Source organism: Crocodylus porosus, unplaced genomic scaffold, assembly GCF_001723895.1.
Source record: "Crocodylus porosus isolate Cpor-Errol unplaced genomic scaffold, CroPor_comp1, whole genome shotgun sequence".
In the NCBI taxonomy this organism is placed as follows: domain Eukaryota; kingdom Metazoa; phylum Chordata; order Crocodylia; family Crocodylidae; genus Crocodylus; species Crocodylus porosus.
The window spans coordinates 36,226,638-36,234,969 of NW_017728931.1; positions in this window are offsets into that span (position 1 = coordinate 36,226,638).

Genomic DNA, 8,332 nt, shown 5'->3' on the forward strand with positions numbered 1-8,332 from the left:
GCTGCTGCTCAGTAGACCTCAAATCTTGGAAGAGGCAGTAGAGCTGCTTGTGTGTTCTCTCTTTCATTATGTGTCTCTCTTCTTTCTGCTTCTCCCACTTTGTTCTGCTTTGCTTACTCTGCTGGCAATATAGTGAAGGTGATTAAGGACTTCCTATGTCTGAGACAAATAAGCATCAGAGTGAATTGTTTCCATGGGCTCCAACAAGCTGCAGGGGCAAGCTGCATAAATTTTGTATTGAAGTGCAGTAGGTGACTGTAAATAAAAGGGCTGGCTGTTGATCTTATTTGACAGCCTGTTTTGGAAGTTCATTGTGGGCCATGGGAGTGTTGCTAGGAATTGGTGTGTTACTGGAAGCAGTAGGCCATACCCCAGGCAAGCACTGCATACATCTCATCTGAACCAGAATTGAAAAGAATGCTGATAACACAGAGTTAAAGGAAACTAGTGCGAGCATGCAAGTGGAAGGCCCCTAAAGCCAGTACGCATGTCCAAACATGCCCCACACATGGTCAGTATGTAATTTGAGTGAGGTATTTGAATTGGCAAAGCACGCACGCCCAGTCATACACTAGGCATTATGTAATCTGACTAGAACTTTCCAAAAAGAGAACCGTGTGATTGGCTACCTGGAAAGTATTTAAGCCAGTGCATTTCCACCCAAGGCGGAGACCAGCTCTCTCAGAGACCCGGTTCTCATGACCCCAGAGCTACCTCACAGGCTGGCCACTTGTGATCATCTCCCCGCCACCGCTATCTCCCGGCGTACCCTGCCCTCGCATGCTCGCCTTCGTTCTGACCAACAACTCATTCGTCTCCGTTATCGATTAGTTCGTTTATAGCTGTCGTTGTAACCAAGCTTGACCTGTGCTGCACTACTGTTACCTGGTAGTGTAAGTAAAAGAAAATAAAAAGTCTTTTGCAACCATACGAGTATCAACCGCCTGACTCCTCACTGCTAGCCCCCACCTGCTCGATTGTGTCGGCCCAGACCGTGACCAGTCAACTTGGTCGCCATACATCTCTGGTGTCAAGTCAACAGACAGCAATTGCACAAGATGACCTGAGGCAAATATAGGAAGATCCCAGCCAGGTCATGAGGCGCTACAGGCATTTGGGAGCAGGGCTTAAGGGTTGGGGGCACAGGTGGTGTTCTCGTTGATCCTCCCAGTCTCGGGCTATGGGCTAAGGAGGGAGAGGAGGATTGAGGTAGTGAACCAAAGACTGTGGTGCTGGTGTTATCGGGAAGGCTTCAGCTTCCATGACCACAGCCCACTCTTTGGAAAGAGAGGCAGTGAGCTGCTGGGAAGGGACAGCCTCCACCTCTCTCCGCTGGGGAGGAGGCTCTTGTCAGCCAGACTGGCTGACCTGCTCCACCAGGCTTTAAACTAAGCCTGCCGGGGGATGGGGGGGACTACCACCACTGCTGGCCCACTGAGCAACCCTTGCAAAACCAGCAGGTCAAGGTACTCTAAGGAGTCCACCCCTGCCCCAGCCCTGGAATGATTTGTGGGCAAGGCAAGGGCCCCCATAGGAACATTTGCCTGCATGTACACAAATGCCAGGAGCTTGGGGAACAAATGGTAGGAACTTGTCCTTCTGCTCAACACAAATAATTACGATGTCATAAGGATAATGGAGACCTAGTGGGACTCCACCCATGACTGGGCCACAGGTATAGATGGCTATACCTTGTAAAGGAGAAATTGAGTGGATAAAAGGGGAGGGGGTGTAACTCTCTATGTCAAGGAAAGCTATGCATTCCTGCAAGCTGACATTGGTGCCCAGGGTGGATGACTAGAGACCCTCTGGGTTAAAATCCGTGGGGAACATGGCACAGGGGACACAATGGTGGGAGTCTACTACAGACCTCCCACCCAAAGTCAAGAGCTTGTCCAGGAGTTCGCCAAGGCCACACGCTCCTGGTTCATGGTTGTCATGGGAGACTTCAACTACCTGGACATCTCATGGGAAGAGCGCTCAGCCAAATCTAAATGGTTGCAAAGCTTTCTCTCGTGCGTGGATGACCTCTACCTGACTCAAGAAGTCTATGGGCCAACAAGAGGCAAAGCCTGCTCGACCTGGTACTGGCAATGGGGGATGACTTTATCAGTGACCTAATGATGGAAGGGAAGCTGGGTTACGGTGACCACGAGCTGATCACCTTCACCATCCTCTATAAAGCTGGCAAGTCAGTCAGCAATACAGAAGTCCTCAACTTCAGAAAAGCTGACTTTGACAAGCTCAGGAAGCTTGTCAGTTAGGCCCGAAGGGACCATGACCCAAAGGAGAGGGGAGTTCAGGAAGAGTGGTTGCTCCTCAAGGGAGCGATCCTCAATGCACAAGCTAAGTCTATCCCATCTCGGAGGAAAGGCAGTAAAAGGGCATAGTGGCCCCCTTGGCTTTGCAGGGAACTAGCGGACCTCCTGCATCTGAAAAGAAAAGACTACAAAGGACGGAGGATGGGATCCACCTCCAAGGAGGAATATTCCACACTGGTCCAGACCTGCAGGGAGCAAACCAGGAAAGCCAACGCTACGACTGAACTCCAACTGGCTACAAGTATCAAGGTCAATAAAAAGTCCTTTTTTAGATACACGGGGAGCCGGAGGAAAAGCAAGGGTAACACTGGACCCCTGCTAAACCTTATGGGTCAACTGACAACTGATGCCCAGGAAAAAGCCAACTTGCTAAATGGATATTTTACATAGGTTTTTCACTGGTCCCATGGGATGCCCCCTGCCCATTACAGGATGGGAAGGCCCATGTGAGGGAGATTCCCTACCCTCCATCAAGGCTGACCTCATGAAGGAACACTTTGAGAGCCTGGACACCTTCAGGTCAGCCAGCCATGACAGCTTACACTCCAGGGTACTCAAGAAGCTGGCGAGCATCATAGCCCAGCCCCTGGCACGGACCTACAAGAACTCCTGGCGCTCTGGTGAAGTGCCTGATGATTGGAAGAAGGCCAATGTCGTGCCTATCTTCAAGAAAGGGAGGAAAGTGGATCCGGCTAACTACAGGCCCATCAGCCTGACTTCTATCCCAGATCCTAGAAAGGATTATCAAAGAGACCATTCTCAACAGACTGGCTGATGGCGAAATCCTGAGGGATAGCCAGCACAGGTTTGTCACAGGTAGGTCTTGCTTGACCAATCTTATTTCCTTTTATGACCAGGTGACCTATCACCTGGACAAGGGAGAAGAGATTGATGTCATATCTTGACTTTAAAAAAGCCTTTGATCTGGTATCCCATGATCACCTCTTAGCAAAACTGGCCAACTGTGGCCTCAGGTCCACCATGATCCACTGGCTGGGGAACTGGCTCCATGGTCGGACCCAGAAGGTGGTGATTGATGGAAGTCAATCGTCGTGGTGCCCTGTGACCAGTGGGTTCCCCCGAGGCTCTGTTTTTGGGCCTATATTATTCAACATCTTCATTAATGATGTGGACATTGGAGTCAGAAGCAGGCCGGGCAACTTCACTGACAACACCAAACTTTGGGGTAAAGAATCCACACCTGAGGACAGGTGGGCGATCCAGGCCGACCTTGGCAGGCTCAGGAAATGGGCGGATGAGAACCTGATGGTGTTTAACACTGAAAAATGCAAGGTTCTCCACTTTGGGAAGAAAAAACTTGCAGCATCCTTATAGGCTCGGCAGTGCTATGCTGGCTAGCGCTATGGATGAAAGGGACTTGGGGGTCATGATTGACCACAAAATGAACATGAGCCTTCAGTGGGATGCTGCTGCTAGTAAAGCAACCAAAATGCTGGCTTCCATCCATAGATGCTTATCAAGCAAATCCCAGGACGTCATTCTCCCCTTGTACTCGGCCTTGGTGAGGCCACAGCTGGAGTACTGCGTCCAGTTTTGGGCTCCACAATTCAAAAAGGATGTGGAGAAGCTTGAGAGAGTCCAGAGAAGAGCCACGTGCATGATCACAGGTCAGGAAAATAGACATTATGACGAGAGGCTGAGAGCCATGGGGCTCTTTAGCCTGGAAAAGCGTAGGCTCAGGGGTGATCTGGTGGCTGCCTATAAGTTTATCAGGAGTGTTCACCAGGATCTGGGGGAACATCTGTTTACCAGAGTGCCCCAAGGGATGATGAGATTGAATGGTCACAAAATCCTCCAAGACCATTTCAGGCTGGACATAAGAAAGATCTTCTTTCCTGTCTGAGCCCCCAAGGTTTGGAATAGACTGCCGCCGGAGGTGGTTCGAGGACCTACTTTGAACACCTTCAAGAGACATTTGGGTGTTTATCTTACTGAAACCCTATAACCACAGCTGACTTCCTGCCCCTGGGGCAAGGGGCTGGACTTGATGATCTTCCAAGGTCCCTTCCTGCCCCAATGTCTATGAAATCTATGAAGGAGCCTCTGAAAATGTGAGGAGAGAACAGGACAGCACAATCTGAGGAAAAGGTTTCTATATTGTCAGACTCCTAATGCCCAATAGCGTACAGAGTGTCTTTGGGCAAGAACTTGCTTTGTGCCTAGATTTTTCTATCTGTAAAATGGTGTTAATATTTATCTGTGTTTGTGGAGTGTCTTTAATGTCTGTTGCTTTGAAAAGAACACATGTCAATGTTTAGTGTAACTAATTAGAAACACTATTTAAGATGTGAAGACCTGGGTCCTTGTCTATTGGCAACTGCTGCTCCGTACAACTCAGGAATGGGTGTGAGAGAAGGGCATTAGCAGCTGAGTGCAAGTTAGAACAGCCCGAAGGCTGTTCTGGCTTGTGGTTTTAGCTGGGCAGACTCCTGGCTATGTGAAGAGTAGTGGAAGCACAAAGGATATGAACCCACTTTTGTCTCATTCCTGTGCTGAGCAGAGCTGGAGATGAACTGATTTTATTAAGGCTAGTCTGTCTAATGATTGTAAAAAATGTATCTAGCTAGGTCCTGAATTTAAATACTTGGATTGCTAAAAATCTTAGAAAAATCTTTTTCCTAATGGGCTTTGAAATCTGGATGCTGCCAAGTGTGCATTGCTTAGCTCTTCACGTTCTTCCTGAATGTTGTTGGTATCTTGTTAAGAGTCAGGCAGGCTAACCACTACAACTAATTTTTTTTCAATATATAGCATACTCTTTACAAATTACCTTTGGCCAGGCTTAAATTTGTATGTCTCTGTTCATTATTTTAAAAGTGCTTAGCTAATAATTTATGCAAATGACTTTTAAACTCACAAGCTATTTTACCGTTGTTACCGCTTTAAAAGGCCATTATTCATGGAACGTTATTTGCACAACATGACTGGTCACCCGGGTCATGTGGTAGGTTTGCTGTTCCACTAGTGGGTAACTTTTCAAACTGCAAAGAGCTTTTGCAGGTGGCTGCCTTGAATACTCAAGAAAAACACATGTTTGTGTGAGTATTTGCAACGCTTTCACTCTCCGCAAACACTCCAGTGAATGAGAATTCACTTAGATGAATGTCTGTAGAAAACAACCAATTAAAGGATTCCAAATACCATCTATCAAAATGAATTTTCTGCTCTTTTAAACAGTTTTCCAAATGCCAACATCTAATTGTAACGGCTTGAAATGCTGCTCCCTGCCCCTCTGCTCTTCTTGAGTTTACTGTCCTTTGGCCTCAAATATGAAGGTTTACTCAGTTCAGTACTAGATTGTGGTAAGTCCTTATTAGCCTGGAATCCAGTGCCCTTGATGCCAGCAACATATTTCCTTCATGTTATACATACGTATAGTTCTTTTTTTTAATATATATAACACAGGCATTCCTTTCAAACCAATTTTTCATCCTTTCAGCAAGAGCAGCTGCTCGCTCTGTGCTTTGGTTTCTCTGCACGTTGGTAAATGTTATTAGTTGCAGAAATGTGTCTGTTTTGTTTCTGTTACAGGGACTGACTCTCCCATAAAGGTTGTATTGCAAAACCTGCCAGCATATCTCTACCCCGCTCCCATGATAACTGCACCCCAAAATGAAACCATCAGCATTACTGGATCTTATACCGGCACCTCCAGAAACATAATATGTCTCATCCAGCCCACTAAATGCCCTGATGGAAAACATGTAGGAGAAACCAAACAATAGCTGCATACCAGAATGAATGCACACTGGAAATCTGTCAAAGACAAGAATACCCAATTACCTGTGGGGACACATTTCTCACAAGAAAACCACTCTCTTTCAAATCTTTCAGTTCTCATCCTCAAAGAGAATTTACAAAACACCTTCCACAGATGAGTCTACAAACTTCACTTCATCAACCTACTGGATACAAAAAATCATGGACTAAATGTAAAGGACAATTTTCTTGCCATTTTCCAGTTGGTCTAATAAAAGGCATCTTTTTGGAACCAAGAGTTCTAGTCTTTTTGTCTCAGACCAACACAGCTACTGAGTACACCTGGGAAACATGGAAGATGCCAAATTTTAGCCAATTTTGGATTTTAAACTTCATTGCAGAACAACAAGGAAGTTTTTTTGCCTCCCTGCCTGCCATCTGACACCTCCAGGGAAGGAATCCTACCTGACCTACACATCAAAGAGCTGCTCGGCACAGCTCACAAAGACACTCTCAGGGACCCAGAGGGACAGCCTTCCATCTTCAGCTCCCTCTGTGCAAAAATGAAGTTTATTTCCTACCTATGGGGGCTTTTTACTATCTTGCACCACCTACACTTTTCTCAGAGCCTGACGAAGGGACTTTGATTCAGAAAGCTTGCAGAAAAGGACAATTTTCTCGCCATTTTCCAGTTGGTCTAATAAAAGGTATCATTTTGGAGCCAAGAGTTCTAGTTTTTTGTATGGACTAAATGTAGACATTGGATTTATGATGCATTATAACTTGCCTAACATCTGCTACCCCAGGTAACCTCTCTACTATTTGCCAGCAATATTCTTATCACCAGGTCTACATTCCCCTTCCCTCACCCCCACATCTCCACCTGTTTCTCACCCACTGATTGCCTCAACTGACTGGCATTCACGCATGCATACTGGCCTCTGGCTTCTATTCTGTTCCATCCAGGAAGAGCACACACCAACTGCAGATGCTTCCTCAGCCTGACGAAGGGTGTTTGTACCTGAAAGCTTGCAAAGAAGAATTTTTCCAACTATCTGAGTTGGTCTAATAAAAGATACTGGATTTACCCAAAGAACCTTCTCTGTGTTGTACACATAGCATTACTATTTTAATAGCTGTTATTAAATTAATATTTATATTGCTGTAGCACTTGGCTTACTGTGTCAGGTTTGTGAAAAGAACTGTACAAATACTTCTAAAGAGATGTACCCAGCATAAAAGTGTTTACAAGCTCAGACTTCATTTCATCAAGATTTCATAGACCTTAGGGCTGGAAGGAACCTTGGAAGATCATTGAGTCCAGCCCCCTGCCTCAGGGGCAGGAAGTCAGCTAGGGTCAAAAGCTAAGTGTCTAAATGTTTCTTAAAAGAGTCCAGCTTGTACCACCTCTGGAGGGAGTCTATTCCAGGCCTTTGTGGGCTTGGACAGTAAAGAAGATTTTCCTTATGTCCAGCCTAAAACAGTCTTGAAGGAGTTTGTGACCATTTGACCTTGTCATCCCTTGGGGCGCTCTGGTGAACAGGTGTTCCCCCAGATCCTGACGTACACCCCGGATATACTTATAGGCAGACACCCCTGAGCCTGTGCTTTTCCAAGCCGAAGAGTCCTATGACTCTCAGCCTCTCATGCTTAAACATGTTTAAGCATTTGCCTAAAATTGTATTTGGGAGTAGTCACACTGATGTTGATGGGACTATTCATATGTTCAAGACACGTGCGTAAACACCTTGCTGAATTCGGAGTGCGTGAGGACAGGTGATATGACAAGTGTGATGGGTGAGGAATTCAGTCAAATGCATGTGTTCTATAAATGCAGGCGTTTGCACTCTATAAACTGCCATAACTTGATAAACTGCAGCTATTCCCCTCTCCTCACAGTAGCCATTGGTGAGCATTTTATTTCATTTTTGTCGGTGGTGCATCAGAGATGAGTCTTGAGAACTGATCAAAACCAAAGAGAACTCTTCCCAGTAGCCATAAAGTTTGGTAAGTCTGAAGTCTCCCTCTCTGTAGCTCGTTTCCTTATGATTTTTTTATTGTATCCAGCCCCCAGGCTTCCGTATGTATGGCTCCCCACCAAAAATACATTTTGCACTCTGGTTATTGGTCATTATGACATCAATTATCTCTGCTCCAACTTGTCTTTGCCCTACCCAGGGAACACAGTGTTATATCCTAGGTGCCAGGGATGTCCCTGAATCAGGAGCCTGAGGCTTAACAGATTCTTATCTAGAAGAGGAGATTCACAGATGATCTAGGCTAAATTCTGA